We start from the raw sequence: 18,987 nt of genomic DNA, 5'->3' as shown, positions 1-18,987 counted from the left end.
ATATGTATATGTCAAATGTTTTGGAATGTGTTCGGAAAATGCTGGTAAAATTAGTGTTACTCCCCTAGGGCAATACATGACAAATGCTGACAGCCAATCTTGTTCAGCTAACAAAATATCATAGCCAAACATCGGGTTCTCCCAAAAGAGACCTCTAACTGTCCTACATTTGTCCCCCTCCATCTGGACCGTTATTTCCTACAATTTATGTGGGACACTTAGCCTAGTATCAGGTGTTTCCACCGTGATATAACCATTCAAGTCTAATGTCACCAGAAATTGCATCATGTTCTGACAAACTATTGTTTTTTCTGCTGCACTGTCTAACATCGTCAGAGCCCATTCCCTGTTCAGTAGTCGAGTCCTGAGAAATCTAGGCATGTCTAATCTTTAGACCTGCAACGTTCTTCTTTTTGAACTGTGGTTTTGGTTTGGCTTTATCTTCTTTTTTAGAAGTATAGTCTTGCGCGTGCTGCTTGTCTCAGGACTTTGTTCGCTCTTCTGGTCTATGTGACTGTCGTTGCCTCTCGGAGTTTTCAATGAACCCTGAAAGGAATGAGAGGAACGTGTATCAGTATCCTGATACCTGCCAGGTTTCCAAATGTTATTCCTATTCCTAAGGTTATACCTCCTTTCAGAGGGCTACTGTGGAGGAGATCTACTTGTGGATTGAGATCTATTTTCTTTATAAATTTGTTTTTTGTTATTGTCCACTACGTTTTAGAAGAAGTAGGTGTCTGCTGGAAAGTCTCCTTCTCGGACCTACACACGAGCTGTGGTTTTACCGCTTTCCTTTCCTAATTATGCTTACACAATTTTAATTATTTTGGGTAGTTCCTGCTCCTGTTGTAAAGGACTGAACTCTCTTCGGTGTTGGCGGATGGCCACTGATGCTGCTTCCCCTTTAATATTTGCCAGTATTATCGGTGATACCTTGGCATAGTTACCTAGTAACTTCATCCCTAAGTTTAGAGCAAGTTCTGCGCCGTACTCATTTTGTATTTGTCTTACTACATCTAGTACTACTGCTAATGACTGGATACCATGAGTTCTGGTATATGGCAGCAAAAACTGTACCTCACGATGTGCAGTCCTCTATTTGTGGTGTGATCCCCAGGGGTAGGCAGATTGTTAGCATTCTGTGTTTTTCATAAGGAATAGTGTTTGGGAATACAGCTACTAGCTGTGCTACTTTCTGAACTATCCAAAATGGCATTTGTTCACATTTTGCGGTCATTTTACTGATTACTGCATGTAACGTTTGTGGAATAATTTTAGTTGTAGTATTTTAAACTTGAGCTGTATTTGTTGTTTCCTTTGCTGGCTGTTCTGTAAATGTCTTCATGATGCATTGCGTCATGTTTCGTTAAAGTTTTATTAATTCTTTGTGAAATATGAGTAAGTCTGTACTGGCATAATTTCAATGTCAGGATATGGTGTATAAGTTGCCAATATTGGCCATGTCGCTTCTTCTCTTCCGAGCGGACCGAGTCTTCGTCTTCTTCTTGTATGGGGTAGGGCACCGATAAACTAGTACAGTATAAGTGTTCCTGGTATGGAAGCGGAACCTCAATGTCCTCAAGCTGACAATATACCGCTGGTGCATCACCTTCTTTGTAGTAGTGAAATGTTTTTGTTTGTGTATTTGCTGCTGGGAATGTTACCCACAAATAAAATACCTCTAATCTGTACAATTTGTGTGCCTCAATCACAAAAGTTACTATGCCACCCCTTGCTGTTAGACCATGAACAAAGCGGTACGAAAGGGATGGTGATGGACGGAGCATCTGAACCAATCAAACACTCACACCCAGTCAACAGATATGGGTTTAATCCATCACTGTTCTTTAGCCCACTCTGCCAACCCAGTTCAGACATAGCCATCTGCAAATCAGTCTGACCCTGTGCCTCATGGGAACAGTCCAGCCTGAACTGCCAAGCCATGCCTTCCCTGGACCGGAATCAAGCATCCTAGGACCGACTTCTGGCATTCCAGCTGTCTTCATCCAAGCTTGCGTGAATCCAGTGGCAAAGTGAGCAAGGGACTCACGTCTGAGCATATCTTGCCAACTTATGGCGAACAAAACGGTACAAAAGGGGTGGTGATGGACGGAGCATCTGAACCAATCAAACACTCACACCCAGTCAACAGATCTGGGTTTAATCCATCACCGTTCTTTAGCCCACTCTGCCACCCAAAATAATTTCTCAAGTTAAATAAGGTAAGGTGTTTTGCACAATTTTAGGAACTTTGTGTCCTTCAAGCTTGATTAACCAACAGCCAATAAATAGGATGTTTGCTCATTCAGCTGTGGCGGACTTTAACCTACCCACTCCAGACTTCTCGGGTGTTTTGTGAATAGGGATTTCTGAGAATAGCACGACTGAACTACTCAGATTCTACTGTTAAATAAGTACCTAACCAACATTGGGCGCCATGTCATGTAGTTCCTTTAGAAAATATACAGGATCTGCAAGTTTAGACAACGTACACTGTAGGATTGGTGTAAGACAAACTCGGAGCACCCCCACCGGATATGTTAGCCTTTCTGTATCAGCTACCTCACAGTGCCACTAGAATCTCCTGTTACCAAGGAGAGAATAGTTATTGGCAATCTCAGAACATGACAACCCTGATCCCTCAGGATCGTGGAAACAATATACCACCTTTCGCTCAGTCACTCATGCTTACTTAGTTTCTCTCCTAGAGATACACAGAATAAAATCAGCTGAGCGTTTTAAATAATCATTTATTGAACAGTTGTTATTCTTGAGTAGGATAGATGTGCTGCAACAACCGTTAGACAGTAGAGGATATAAATGATTAACAGAACCATGAAAGTAAAAGGATGATATAGTTTTACATGCAAAAATCTTGAAAACATTAAGTATATAAAACACATGATAATAAAAGGTGCAACTCCTACGATGCCTCCCTATCTAGATGTACCTAAATTTATTTATTTTATTATTATTTATTATTGACTTTTTTTGAGCGCACGGCTACCCCCGTCGGGGTTGTCCCGGCGCTGAGGACTGCAAGAGGGAGGGATAAAGAATTTAGCAGCTGGAAAATAAGAAGGTCTTCAGTTTGCCCCTGAATTGTGATTCGGTGTCAATGAGACGAAGACTGATGGGTAGGGAGTTCCAAAGTTTCGATACCACCACTGCAAATGCTCTACCACCCTTTCTAGCAAGGTGGAATCTGGGAGGGAGCAAGAGCCGGAGGTGGTTTGATCTGAGATTGAGAGATGATTGGACTATTTTTAGTCTATGTCTGAGGTATCTGGGGCCTTTTCCATTCAAAGCCCTGAAAACTAGTACAAGGGCCTTAAATTTGATGCGAGCAGTGATAGGAAGCCAATATAACTTCCTCAGGTGAGGTGAGATGGTATGTCGGTAGGGGACCTTACAAATCAGCATGGCTGCAGCGTTCTGCACGATCTGCAGTCTGTGTAGAAGGTAGGCAGGAAGTCCCACATACAAACTGTTCGCATAGTCCAAATGCGAGGTGACCAAGGCGTGCATCGGTGTCTTGAGTGACTCAGTGGGGAGAAATGGGGACATTTTTTTTATCATGTGAAGTTTGCCAAAGCATGCCGAAGTGACTTTCAAGATCTGGGATTTAAAGGATAATTCGTTGTCGAATTGGACACCGAGATTGCGTGCCACCTTTACCGGGGAGGGCGGAGGGTTGAGTTCCACAGGCCACCAGGTGGCGGGTAACAGGGGGGTTGCTTGATTAAAGAACAACACCTCTGTTTTGTCAGTATTAAATTTTAGTGTGTTCAGAGTCATCCAGGCTACAATATTGGAAAGACAGGTTCTAAAATCTTTTAAACCGAGGGGTGAGTGGTCTCTAAAGGAGAAAATAAGCTGAGTATCGTCAGCGTAAGAGACCACTCTAACCCCAAATGTCTCAATCACCTTTGCCAGGGGTGGGAGATAAATGTTAAAAAAAAGAGGACTGAGGGCAGATCCTTGGGGCACCCCACAGCCAAGCGGTTTCTTGTCTTTAGACCAAAACGGTCGGCACCAAACTTGTTGTGTGCAGTTCATCAAAAAGGGGGTGATCCAGGCCAGCGGGGTGTCTCAAATCCCCATCTCTAGGAGTCTGTTCAAGAGGATGGCGTGGGAGACCGTGTCGAAGGCTGCGGACAGGTTGAGGAGCACAAGCATGGCTACCTCTCCCCTGTCCACACTCTCCTGCACGGTCTCTGAGACCTCCAGAAGTGCTGTCTCAGTACTATTACCGGTCCTAAATCCGGATTGTGAGTCTTGTAGAAGTTCATTGGATTCTAAATAGTCTGAAAGTTGTTCTTGGACAATTTTTTCCAGGATTTTAGCTGGTTTTGGGAGCAGTGATATAGGGCGATAGTTGCTGAATATAGCAGGGTCAGCCTCGGGTTTTTTCAGGAGGGGGATAAGAATGGCCTGTTTCCATGTCTCCAGGAACTGACCTGATGAGAGGGAGGCGTTCCATAGTGTTGCAAGGGGTTGTACAATCGCAGGAGCTACTGCAGTGAACTCCTGAGCGGGCATAGGATCTAGGGGTGAACCTGATTTACATAGCTGTAATTTATTCAACGCTACGTCTAAGGTGATAGGTTTGACTGCACTCAACCTTATGTCCTTAGCTGGAAAATGCGTGGGAGGTGCGACCTCTGTGTCGGACCTATTCGCTGCATTAAATGAGGCATAGATGGCAGTAATTTTCTCGTGGAAGAAATCCGACAGTCCATCGCAGAGCTCTTGAGAGGGCTCTGTCCTGTGAGTGAGGGCCGCAGGGTTTGTGAAATCTTTCACAATCTGAAAGAGTACCTTTGCTGAGTTGTCTGCTGATTTAATTTTGCTGGCAAAATATTCTCTCATAATACTTTGTTTAGTTTTGTGGAATTTTTTTTGCGCCACTCTATACGTTGTTTTGGCAACTGGATCATAGGTACGGCGCCAAAGGCGTTCTAACCGTTTACATTTGCTTTTTACTTCCCGTAACAACTGGGAGAACCAGGGTGCAGAAGGTTTAGTTCTGGCTGAAGAGAGAATAGTAAAGGGAGCGATGCTCTCAATGGCTGTGGTAAAATATTGATTTAGGTTTGCTACGTCCATATTTATATCTATGGATGGTTGCCATTTGAGCTCGGCTAATGCCGGCTCTATCGCTTCGAGCGTTACTTTGAACCACTTTCTTCCCACCTTCTCTGTCCTGCATATGGGGGCCGTGGTAGGTGGGAGTTTAAGGTTAAAAGGGATGATAAAATGGTCCGACCATGTCAGAGGGAGGAGGGCAAGGGTGGAGAGGCCTGGTGAGTTCGTAAAAATTAGGTCTAGAGTATGACCAGCTATATGTGTAGGGCCCACAACTTTCTGAAGAAGGTTAATGCCCGCCATAGTTTCTACTAGGGAACATGTTTTTACACAGTTACTGTCGTCTACATGTAGGTTAAAGTCCCCAAGGATAGTGAAGTGGGGATGTTTTAGAGAGAGGTCAGCCACGACCGTCAGTAAATCCGTAATATGGGTAGGGGGGTATTGGGTGGGTTGTAAATTAGCACCCCCGCACAGACAAGGAGAGAGGCCTCGGAGATGCTGAAGTACATGGCTTCAATAGATCTCAGGTAACTAATTTTCTGGAGTAAATTTTCCAGTGGGATCTGAAAATAATAGCTATGCCTCCACCTGTCTTTGATCCGGGTCTGTTTAACCCGACAAATTGATAGTCTGGGGGGACTGCTAGAGAGATATCAGGATTAGAGGCATCTTTAGTTCATGTTTCCGTAAGGAACAGCAAGTCCCAGGCGTTAGATGTGAGGGATAGCCAGATATCACTTGCATGTTTAGGCAGGGACCGGCAATTGGCTAGGCAGGCTTTGAGTTCACGTGGAGGAGTGGGGAAACGTCCCTCTCTCATGTCCCTACGTGGATGTGGCAGAGGGGAAGGGAGGGAAAAATGGCAGTTTAAACAGTAAACCGTTCCTGAGATAGCGCAGGGTTGCACCTTGTGTGATTACCTTCTATTGAGGGTCTAAGTTCTAAGAGTCTCTATCTAGTCTACCTGCGGCACTCTGTCGTGTCAATTTGGGCAGAGTGGGCGGCGCTGGTCGCGAGACAGACGTGGACGGGCGCAGACGGGCTTGCCTGAGGCGCGCCCGCTGCGCTCGCACTGACACATGGGTTATATAGAGAGCGAAGCTCGTGATCAGCTCCGCCCCATGTACTGCCGGGAACGCCCTGCGCGTTCTAGTGCCCGGTCTCCACTCCCTCCACACAAACAGCACACAGCTGCGGGGACCGAGGAGAGAGCCAAGAGAGGTACAGAAGTATAAGTGTGCAAAGTTAGGCAGATTTAACAGTTTTGAAAATCGCTACTCATTTTAAAAACGCTGCTAAGTTTTAAAAGAAATACGTAAAGCGCTGCTCAATTCTTAAAGTGAAACAGCAAGAGTTTTTGTCTCAAAGGATGTTGGTGGGGTCAGGCAGCAGCCTACTCACCGCAATCCTCTGAGGGCAGTAATGAATCCTTAGCTTAAATAATGAGCGAAGCTCGTGATCAGCACCGCCCCATGTACTGCCGGGAACGCCCTGCGCGTTCTACTGCCCGGTCTCCACGCCCTCCACACAAACAGCACACAGCTGCGGGGACCGAGGCGGGAGCCAAGAGAGGTACAGAAGTATAAGTGTGCAAAGTTAGGCAGATTTAACAGTTTTTAAAATCGCTACTCATTTTAAAAATGCTGCTAAGTTTTAAAAGAAATACGTAAAGCGCTGCTCAATTCTTAAAGTGAAACACCAGGAGTTTTTGTCTCAAAGGATGTTGGTGGGGTCAGGCAGCCGCCTACTCACCGCAATCCTAAATGTACCTAGCATGGGTGTAGGTGTTAAGCCAAGAATCCCTCTAGGATCTTGACAACCCCATTACCTTAAGCAAGAGTGTGGGACCCCGTCCTGTCTTGAGTTGGACACCCCGCGAGGGATGTTAGACCACTGCGAGCTGGAGCGTCTGCATGCAGAAACATCAGCGTCTCTGGTCAGTGTGTCGGCCGGGAAGACTTGATGTACTCTAGCTATCTTAGTAAGATGTGATGTATATATATCCATTGGTCTCCCCAGAGGTCCCACCTTGCTATGGTACTGTGTCAGCCTAAGGATGACTTTGGGCATAAACTTTGTACATAGATTTTATACAGGAGATGGCAGTCCTGCTGTACTTCCAAGAACCCTCATGCATAATGTATGAGATTTCGAACTAGGGTAAACCTGCATTCTGAATGCAGTGTAATATCTAGGTAAAAGGTCAGTCCCTGTAAACCGTGACAAGTGTAATGTAGGAAGAGAATACAGATGAAGGGTAATGAGTTTACTGAGGCCTATATTATAGTACCTATATGGATTATAACCACATTTAGTCAAATATTGCATTCAATCAAAGAATCTCCCAAATATATTAGCTGAAAAGCCATATATTTCACAAGCACTTTTGGTGCGATAATTGAGGGAAACTACCAAACGTCAGGTTCTTGTTATATAACAAAAATCATAGAGTGGATCGCCAATGGCGCAATCACATGTACTTGGTGGTTAGGCATTTCTTGGTGCAAACAATCTTTACCACAGTATTATAAATGTAGGTTTATTGCTTTGGTAATTCGTGGCAAGAATATTTGTGCGTATATGTTGCATTGCACTTTATTATTTATTGTGGTGGTCATGCATTGTGTTGGGTTTTTGTGCTGCATTATATTGTGTTGTATAGAGGAGGGCGAGCCGAGCCCCTAAAGGATAGAGCTAGGCTTGAGCCAGAGGACTGCTTCTGGCTCAGCTCAAGGTCCTCTTGAACGATTGAGCCCGTCGGCCTGCCAACACTCTTTGTCCTAATGCTGTAAGAATAACGAATAACAAGCATAAACTTTTGATGTTAAAACGGAGAGAAAAAGATGAAGTAATTTAGTGGCTGAATTGCATAATGTGAAAAGATGAAAACTGGACTCAATCCTGGCTTCCCCTCTTTATTGAATTGTGTGATCCGTGGCAAATGTTTTATTTCGTTGCTTGCGTTTGCTTCGTTATCACACATAAGAGCTTCTTTAACTAGTCAGTTGAGCAATGTACAAAATCCTCTTGTGTTTCATTTGATAAAAAGAGAATGCTGCTCCTTGTATAATAAGAAACTAGGCCACATATAGGGTATATTGGATAACTGAATTGCCGCATAGCTCACTAATGACGTTATCAGGGTGGGCGGTAGGAATATGGGTATATTCATGAATAAAAATCATTGCTTTCAATACTTACTTTTCAATGCAGTGATATAATATGATCTGATAATGTGAAACACTTCTGCATGTTAAGCAAATTTACTTTTTTTGATTTTCTAAGAGATCTTTTTATATTTTAACATAATGTTGTTGCATGTCAAGTCAAGTCAAGTCAAAGAATTTATATAGCGCACTACATACCCAGAGGGTCTCAAGGCGCTTAGGAAGGGGAGGAGGATTACTTGTCAAATATCCATGTTTTAAGTTGCTTTCTGAATGCTAGGTGGTTCTGGGTAAGGCGAAGGTAAGTGGGGAGTGAGTTCCATGTTCTAGCAGCCAGGTATGAGAAGGATCTGCCTCCCATGGTGGTCTTGTTGATGCGAGGTACAGTGGCGAGGGCTTGGCTGGAAGAACGTAGTTGGCGGGAGGGGGTGTAGAAGGACAGTCGAGAGTTGAGGCATTCTGGTCCGATGTCGTAGAGTGATTTGTGTGCGTGGGTTAGTAGTCGGAAAGTGATTCTCTTATTGACGGGTAGCCAGTGGAGGTCTTTCAGGTGACCAGAGATGTGTTTGTTGCGTGGGATGTCTAATATGATCCTGGCTGAGGCGTTTTGGATTCGTTGGAGTTTCTTCTGGAGTTTAGCGGTGGTACCTGCGTAGAGGGTGTTTCCGTAGTCCAGTCGGCTCGTGACCAGAGCATGGGTGACAGTTTTCCTGGTTTCGGTGGGGATCCAGCGGAATGTTTTTTTGAGCATGCGAAGAATGTTGAAGCAGGATGAGGATACGGCGCTGACTTGTCTGTTCATTGAGAGTGAAGAATCCAGGATGACGCCTAGGTTCCGTGCGTGGTCTGTCGGGATGGGTGCTTTTCCAAGGGCTTCCGGCCACCAAGAGTCATCCCATGCAGAGGGGGATGTACCTAAGATGAGGACTTCTGTTTTATCTGAGTTCAGTTTCAGACGGCTGTGTTTCATCCATTCGGCAACTTCTTTCATTCCTTCGTGTAGGTTAGTTTTGGCGGTGCTGAGGTCATTGGTGAGAGAAAGGATTAGTTGAGTGTCATCCGCGTAAGAGATGATGTTGAGGTTGTGTTGGCGGGCGATGGCCGCGAGGGGGCTCATGTATACGTTGAAGAGGGTGGGGCTGAGTGAGGACCCTTGGGGTACGCCACAGATGACTTCAGTGGCCTCGGACTTGAATGGTGGAAGGCGGACTCTCTGGGTTCTTCCGGTGAGGAACGAGGTGATCCATTCAAGTGCTTTTCCTTGTATTCCGATGTTACTGAGGCGTTGTAAAAGGGTGCTGTGGCAGACTGTGTCGAATGCTGCAGAGAGGTCGAGGAGGATGAGGGCGACTGTGTCTCCATTGTCCAGTAGAGTTCGAATGTCGTCTGTTGCAGCGATGAGGGCGGTCTCAGTGCTGTGTTTTGCTCGGAAGCCAGATTGTGAGGAGTCGAGGCATTTGTTGGCTTCGAGGAAGGCGGCGAGTTGGTTGTTGACAGCTTTCTCGATGACTTTGGCCGGGAATGGAAGGAGCGAAATGGGGCGGTAATTTTTGAGTTCGGTGGGGTCCGCTGTGGGTTTTTTCAGAAGGGCGGTGAGTTCAGCGTGTTTCCAGTTTTCCGGGAAGGTGGCGGAGTTGAAGGAGCAGTTGATGACGTCTCGGAGGTGCGGTGCTATGACGGAGTCTGCTTTGTTGAAGATGTGGTGAGGACATGGGTCTGTGGGGGATCCTGAGTGGATGGAGTTCATCAGGCGGATGGTGTCCTCAGTGGAGATTGGGTTCCAGTCATTAAGGGTGTTCTCGGGGGGAGAGTGTTCAGCAAATGGTTGGGTGGGTTGGTCTCCGGGTTGGTTGTCGAAGCTGTTGTGGATGTCTGCAATCTTGTTGTGGAAGAATGAGGCTAGGGAGTCGCAGAGGGCTTGAGAGGGGGTGATGTCGTTGGAGTTGGCCGAGGGATTGGAAAATTCCTTGACGATGTTGAAAAGTTCTTTGCTGTTGTGGGCGTTGTTGTCAAGTCGATCCTTGAATGCTGTTTTCTTGGCCTTTCGGATAAGTTGGTGGTGAGTGCGGGTGGCGTTTTTGAAGGCGTCCTTGGTGCTAGTGGTTGGGTCTTTTTTCCAGGCCTTTTCAAGGGAGCGGCAGAGTTTCTTGGACTTCTTAAGATCATCGTTGAACCATGAGGCCTTCTTGTTGCCAGGTTTGTTTTGACGTTTTTTCAGTGGTGCTAAGGTGTCGGCGGTGTTGGATAACCATAGGGTGAAGTTGGCGGCGGCTTGGTCTGGGTTAGAAGAGTGGGCTGGGGTGTTTAGAAGGAGCGATGAGGAGATCTGGTCGGTGGTGATTTTGTTCCAGTTTCTTTGCAGAGTTGGTTGGAGGTGGTTGATGGGTTTTGGCTTGTTGTAGGTGAAGTGAACGCAACTGTGGTCAGTCCAGAGGAGATCAGTAGTGTGGCTGAAGGAGACATGATTGCTGGAGGTGAAGATGGGGTCGAGTGTGTGACCTGCGATGTGGGTGGGGGAAGTGACCAGTTGTTTAAGTCCGAGGTTGGCGAGGTTGTCCAAGAGGGTGGTGGTGTTGCGGTCGTTGATCTTTTCGAGGTGAAAGTTGAGGTCTCCCAGAAGGATGTAGTCTTTGGAGGGGAGCGCGTGAGGAGTGATGAAGTCCGTGATGTCTTCACTAAATTTTGCGCGGGGTCCTGGTGGTCTGTAGAGGAGGGTGCCTCTGAGTGTGGTCTTGGGGTCGATGTGGATCTGGAAGTGAAGGTGTTCGGAGTTGGCGAGGTTGGCGTCAGAGCTGGTTGAGATGCGGATTGATTTCTTATGGACGATAACGATTCCTCCTCCTGTGTGGCCGGTACGGTCCTTGCGTGTTATCTTATAGTCTTCAGGGATGGCAATGGTGATGTCTGGGGCGGAGGAAGCGTTCATCCATGTTTCTGTTAGGAAGGCGACGTCCGGAGAGATGGTGTCTAGGAGATTCCATAGATCAATGGCGTGTCTGTGGACCGAGCGGGTGTTGAGAAGGATGCATTGTAGGTGGTTGGGGTCGGGAATCTGTGGTGTGGTTGTAGCGGAGATGTTGTCGGTGCCGATGAATTTGCAGGAGTAGCAGGAGAAAGGTCCATGGGTGTGTCCAGGAGCGGCTTGGACGCAGTTGGGGGCGCGACCGGGGTTAAGGGCTAGGAGGGTGGCGGCATCGTAGGTAATGCGGGAGGGCTGGATAGCGCGAGGGGCAGGGGGACTGGCACTGGACGTGGACCAGGCGCGGACGGGCGTAGACGGGCTTACCTTTGGCGCACCTTCGGCGCGGATTGGGCGCGGTCGCTGCGCGTAAACGCTGCGCGCGGGAACTCCTGTCATATATGGATAGTGGAGGGGGAGGGGCGAGGGCGGCTCAGCTGGGAGGCGGGGCGGGCTCCAGGGATCACAAGAACAACAAAATGGAGGCGGAGGGGGGAGCACAGCGTCGCGCTAGTGAAAACGCGCACAAACAGTGAAAGCGGCTGATAGAATAATTAAAGTGCAAATAGATCAACTCGGCAAGCAGGCACACAGCAGGCAATTGAAATTAGGCAGTTCTAAAGAGCAAAAGCAGCACAACGATACCGAGTGTCACGAGGGGACACTGGGGAGCGACCACTCAGCCTGAGGGACAGGAGCGAGTCACGGCGCTCTCAGGTACTGGAGCGCTGATCTGGTCAGTGGGAGGGCGGCTCAGCTGGGAGGCGGGGCGGGCTCCAGGGATCACAATAACAACAAAATGGAGGCGGAGGGGGGAGCACAGCGTCGCGCTAGTGAAAACACGCACAAACAGTGAAAGCGGCTGATAGAATAATTAAAGTGCAAATAGATCAACTCGGCAAGCAGGCACACAGCAGGCAATTGAAATTAGGCAGTTCTAAAGAGCAAAAGCAGCACAACGATACCGAGTGTCACGAGGGGACACTGGGGAGCGACCACTCAGCCTGAGGGACAGGAGCGAGTCACGGCGCTCTCAGGTACTGGAGCGCTGATCTGGTCAGTGGGAGGGCGGCTCAGCTGGGAGGCGGGGCGGGCTCCAGGGATCACAATAACAACAAAATGGAGGCGGAGGGGGGAGCACAGCGTCGCGCTAGTGAAAACGCGCACAAACAGTGAAAGCGGCTGATAGAATAATTAAAGTGCAAATAGATCAACTCGGCAAGCAGGCACACAGCAGGCAATTGAAATTAGGCAGTTCTAAAGAGCAAAAGCAGCACAACGATACCGAGTGTCACGAGGGGACACTGGGGAGCGACCACTCAGCCTGAGGGACAGGAGCGAGTCACATTGATTTACATGGCAACTATTTTCTATCCTTGGCTTGTCCACGACTCTTAGAGCTGAGCCTGACCCTTAGTTCAGCTCCCACTGTTAGTTTGTTGGCTCACCCACCTCTATTTTGTTGCCTTCTGCTTCGAATGTTTTCTTCTGCCATGTTAAGCTTCAATTCTGTTGGTATTTCGATTGCTATTATGCCATTTTGTTTGTGTTCTGTTGTTCTTGGTAATTACTTTAGAGATCTCAACAAAGGGCGCTATATTTCAAGCCATAAACAACACATTCCTTTCCATTTCCGTTAACAAATCAACAATTTACCAATGTTAATTGTGGTAAAATAGAGATATTCCACTCACTTACATGTATGTTAAAACAGTGCCAGATACACCCTTAGATGGAGAAATGCAGAAAATAGCAGTAGAATAGAATTTGAGTTGAAATAAATTATTGCTTTTTTGTTGAATTAATAAAAATATGAAAATAGTTGCGAAAACAAAGAACATTTCAAATACATTGTTACATGATACAAAAGGCATACTGAATGTTTTACGAAAGAGAGGTGTATTCCTGACTGGTATATTACTATTTCAGGGACCTTGGAACTTCTTGTGATGTCCTTACAAACACAAGCAAGACCGCTTGTGATTTTCAAACAACCTTTTAAAAAAGTAGACAACTCTAAATCCAACACGATACCAGTCATGGTGGTCTGTTTACAAAATTAATGTAGACTTAAGAGGCTGCCTCTGATGCACCCCAGAGGCCTAATTAAAAACTGGCATATGTACATATTGGGCATCTAATATTAAAGGGGGTCATTCTGTGGGGGTCAGAACGCATCAAACGGTTAATCAGATGTGGTCCATCTGGTGCTGCTGTCTGACTGACGCTTTACAAAGTGTGCGGTCAGAGGCAGCAGGTGGAGGGACAATCTGATGCTATTTGACACGCTCAAGGAGCATGTTGGACCGTCAGAAGGTCAGTCATCCCCATAATAGGGGTGGTGCCTACTCAGGCACCATCGCCGTAGGGATTACAATGCCCCTTTCCAACTGCCCTTTCAGGGCTGCTTGCCCCCCAAGAAATGGCAGGCAGAAAGTGACTTTGGGGGCGCCTTCCCATCTGGCCCCAAGACTCTGGGGCCATAGGTACTCCCTAAACATCCCTGCACCATGTGGCAGGTACCACATGGTGCCTCCCACACAACGTAGCAATGTTTTTAAAGTGTACACTTCTATTGCGGCTTGTGCTGCAGCCTGCTGTACACGCCTCAATGGAAAATATACACTTTGCAAAAGCTGTGAAGTCTGTTGCACTGTAATAAGGTCAAGGGGACCGCCGACTCCTTGTCGGGTGGTCCTGCTTTCACTAAGGTGCCAGTCGGACTGTCATTGTAATGATGCCCAAAGTGCCACGGTTTTCTAATGCATAATTAATTTTTCCACAAGTTGCGGGATGTTTTTGTGTTTCCAGTAAAGCCTAGCGAAAACTAAAGCTCTGATTACGATGTTGGGTGGAATGTCTCCGACCAATGGTTAGAGGTTTTCCGCCTGACAACGTAGGGTTCATTCTGACCATGGTTTAAGGATGGCGGCGGTCAGTACAAAACCAGCGATGGAGCCAGGATGAGCTACACATTCGGGATTATGATGGCACTATTCGACAGCCATTACATGTTGTCCTTTCTGACATGAAAAGGCTGTCAGAAAGTGTCTACGGGGGCCCTAGCAAGGCCCCTTTTGCCCCTGGCCCTCAGCAATGGGGGCTGGTAACAAACCTGCACCATGTGGCAGGCTCAGCATGGTGTCTACAATGAAAGCTTGCGCTGCGGGCCTATTCTGCTGGCCGCACAAGCTTCCATTGTAGCATGGATGTTTCCGATCTACATAAGGGCAGTCACATTCAAATCAGGTGGTCGGATTTGCCAAACTATGGTCGGGAGGTTCCAGATGACATCCGCCGGATATCGTAATCAGGGCCTACATGGGGAGGTTAGCAAAAATATTCTGAAAACAAAATGAAGACATCAATGGCCTGATTCCGATGTCGTTCAGAAGGCCTCCGAATCGTATTTGGCTTCTCTGGATCCGATTTGTAGCCCTTATTTACGACCGATGTGTACACAGGCCCGAACGACCAAGTAGGATGCGAAGATCGCGTACGCGCTGCCCAAATCGTTTCTGGGACCTGAACCTGTCTGTACAACTCGTTCATAGCTGAGCAGAATTCAGACCAAGTGAGTACAATGCACGATTCGGACAGCTGCTTCACCTCAGACTCAGCGAGACAATACTGCTGTTGGATGTGTAGCAGGCCCCCCTTCACCTGGGACAGTCCGGATCTGCCACAGGTGTGGGCCCATGGGTCCCCTCGATCCAGGCATGCACAGTGTGGTGTGCACCATGGGGCACAATGGGGTGCCCGCCACAGGGTGTAGGTTTTTCCCCACCCACCCCTTTTTGCAATGGGAGCCTGTGTACACGTCTGTACACAGGCTCCCATAGAGTTTAATTGGGGTCCAAGCGAAACGAGTCCGTAAGCACAAGCCTGCATCGTACTTTCTCATTCAATCCCCCAGAGCACGTTTCGCTCGGAAAGCCCTCCAGATCCAAGTCGTACAGAGGGCTTTCCTAGCGAGATCAGTATCGGGCCCTTAGTAAGAAAAGACATAGAGAGATACTGATTCAGGTCCATCAAATAATCCATTTTTGACTATGGTTACAATGTACTACTCTCACATCACAGAACACAAAAGTAATAAAACTAGGCAAAAATTACAATTCCCACTCCAGTGAGGGGAACAGTAAGGAAAATGTTGTATTGCTGAGAGGTAACACTTACTATTCCCACTTCAATACCTGAAACAGGTGGGAAAGTGTTGGATTGCAGACGGGTGAAAATTACTATTCCCACTCCAGTCAGTGAAACAGCAGGGAAAGTATTGGATTGTGGAGGGGTAAAATGTACTATTCCCACACCAGTCAGTACAACAGTAGGAAAAGGGGTGGATTGCGGATGGGTAAAATCAACTGGTCGTATATCGAAGGTGTCCTCGCACTTTTCCTTAAGCATTCCCCTGAGGAAGGGCTACGCCTTAGCCCGAAATGCATTGGGATTGGGATTGTAAAAGTTGGATGATACCATACATGGATTATGTACTTTGAATCTGCGTTTCAAGTTACCCTTAACTGCTCATGAAATCAATGAGTATGGATTAATAAACCAGAGCAACCTTTCCTATTTGTGGATTTAACTTTTTCATGAACTGATTTGAACCTTTAGACTTCACAGTCATTTGAATGCTGAGCACCGGGGAGTCTCTCTCCCAGAGGAGGGAGCATTGTATTAGTTTAAATTGACTATTCCCACTGCAGTCAGTACAACAGTGGGGAAAGTGTAGGATTGTGTGGAGGGGTAACATTTACTTTTCCCAGTGTAATGAGTGCAATAGTAAGGAAAATGTTGGATTGCGGAGGGGTAAAATGTACTACTCCCATTCTAGTTAGTGAAACATTAGGAACAATGTTGGATTGCTGAGAGGTAATGCTTACTATTCCCACTTCAACACCTCAAACAGGTGGGAAACTGTTGGATTTTAGAGGGGTGGAATTTACTATTCCCACTTCAGCCAGTACAACAGTGAAGAAAGTGTAGGATTGTGGAGGGGTAACATTTACTATTACCACCCTAATAAGTGCAATAGTAAAGAAAGTGTTGGATTTCGGAGGGGTAAAATGTACTATTTCCACTCGATTCAGTGAAACAGTAGGGGAAGTGTTGGATTGTGAAGATGCACAATTTACTATTCCCATTTCAGTTAGTGGAACATTAGGGAAAATGTTGGATTGCTTAGAAGTAACACTTACTATTCCCACTTCAACACCTCAAACAGGTGGGAACATGCTGGATTGCAGATGGTTGAAATTTACTATTCCCACTCCAGTAAGTGAAACAGGAGGGAATGTGTTGGATTGCGGAGAGGTCAAATGTACTATTTACACTCCGATCAGTGCAACAGTAGGGTAATTGTTCAATAGCTCAGGGGTAAAATGTACTATTCCCACTTCAGTCAGTGTAACAGTAGGGAAAGTGTTGGATAATCGAGGGATAACATGTAATATTATCAATCCAGTCAGTGCAATAGTAAAGAAAGTGTTGGGTTGGCAGGGGTAAAATGTACTATTCCTACTTCAGCCATTACAATAATAGGAAAAGTGTTGGGTTGCAGAGGGGTAAATTGGCTATTCCCACTCCAGTCAGTATAACAGTAGGGAAAGTGTAGGATTGTGGAGGGGTATAATATACTATTCCCCCTCTAATGTGTGCAACATTAAGGAAAGTGTTGGAGTGCGGAGGGGTAAAATGTACTACTCCCATTCTAGTCAGTGAAACGGTAGGGAAAGTGTTGGATTGCGGAGTGGTAAAATTTACTATTCCCATCATTGCAACATTAAAAACAAATAGGTAATCTTCAAAGCAATAAAATAATGTCAAAAACAAAGTAAATAAAGAAAAATATGAATATATAAAAAACAATTCAAATATATTTACTATTAAAAAATAAAAAAAACATATATTGTGAAATACATATCACAAAAAATGACAATGTATGATAAATAAAATATAAAAGTATTTTTATTTTGAAATTGTTTATTATCAAACAAAAATGATTAAATAACTTTAACGTGTTCCGCAGCGGTGCGGACGTTTCCGTGCACGGGTTGGGGCCACGTCGGCCGTTGGACGTGCGCAGCACTACGAAGGTAGTGTTCGCAACGGCCAACGGCCGACCGCAGCACGCAACGGGTTATTTTAATTACATCCCACAAAACTCATAACCTGTACCCAAAACCTAACTTTAAAAAGCAAATTATTTACACTTTCAATATAAATATTTATCAACAAACTATTTATCATTAATTAAATATTAATTAATAACTAATTATAATACATTTACTTCCCGCCAAATAGCCTTACAAAACACACAACACACTCCTAAAATGTAAGATAACTTTAATTACACAATTAACATAATTAATCACCAATTTAATAATAAATGTACCTTTAAAAATTAATTATTACTTTCTTAAAATGAATTTACTTCCCACCCTCATAACCCTTACACCCTACAAACCCTAAAAACAAAAAAGTAATTGCACAATTAACATAATTAATTAACAATTAAATACATATTATTATTTAAAAACTACTACTAATTACTTAAAATTAACTTTCCACCCTTGACTTCTATAAACCCTGCAGCCCACACCTAAAATTGAACTTAAAAAAATAATTACAAACTTAAAATGATTAATGTCAATTAAATATTGAAAGCTATTTAACAATTGATTATGTTTTAATTTAATTAAATGTACTCCCCACCCTTTACCCCTATGACACCATAATTAATTCTCAATTTAATAAAAATAATAATTAAAAAATAATCATTAATGTCTTATAAATGAATTACTTCTCACCCTTTACACCTATAAATCCACAACCTGCTATTGCACTAAAAATCACAGTATTAATTAATTTGCATTTATTAACCACACAAAATATTAAATAACATAAACAATAATTATATATTTTTTTATATCATATACATTTAAAATATATACTAATATACATAAAAAAAGATACAAACAATACTATAAACAATTATGGGCTAAGAAGGACCGGCCACACTATTACGAGTTGAACTTGTTTATGACAGACGGTCCTTTGGTTTTTCCTATGGCAGTGTCTGGAATACAGGCATCACAATAGAAACAGCAAAAAAAATTCCAGCACGGAATTGACGGTGACGCCCATGCTTTGCTAGAACCTTGGGGGAATACAGACAGGGGGGCAAAATTGGTGCCCCCTGAGTGTATCCCCATGGTATGGCCCCCTTTTTTCCTCCACCACCAGTCATTTCATGGCAGGCCTCTCACCATCAAATGGCTTGTGATGTCGGAACTTGTAATATGCTGAGTGGGACTGCACTAGTCCTGCTCAGCATGTTTCATTGAGGCGCAGCCCTGCCATCACCAGGGAACAACTGCTCCGGTGACTTGTGAAGACGTAATGTGGCAGATGGGCCACTGCGAGTATGGCCAGACTCGTAATCAAGACCAACATTTTTGTAAATGATATTGATAACTTTGATATTTTAAAAATCGATTTTACTTACCTTAAAATCGAAATTCTTGACAATGATATTCTTGATGACCATATTTCCATATCACAATATTTTGGACACAATATTTTAGTAGGACGATATTTTTTACTTCATTTTTTGTCTGAATACCGCCTGTACTCAACTCCCTGTTAGCATTGGCACAGAGCAGACAAGTTTAACGTAGGACACTGTGCAAGTATTTATGTAGTACCAAAGTAGTAATAAAGCCATAATGGCAAACAATAAAAATCCTAAACTGAATTAGAAAA

The sequence above is a fragment of the Lissotriton helveticus genome, chromosome 4_1 (assembly GCF_964261635.1).
Source record: "Lissotriton helveticus chromosome 4_1, aLisHel1.1, whole genome shotgun sequence".
Classification (NCBI taxonomy): Eukaryota; Metazoa; Chordata; class Amphibia; order Caudata; family Salamandridae; genus Lissotriton; species Lissotriton helveticus.
The sequence above is the reverse complement of the archived record's forward strand: the minus strand, read 5'-3'. Positions refer to the sequence as shown.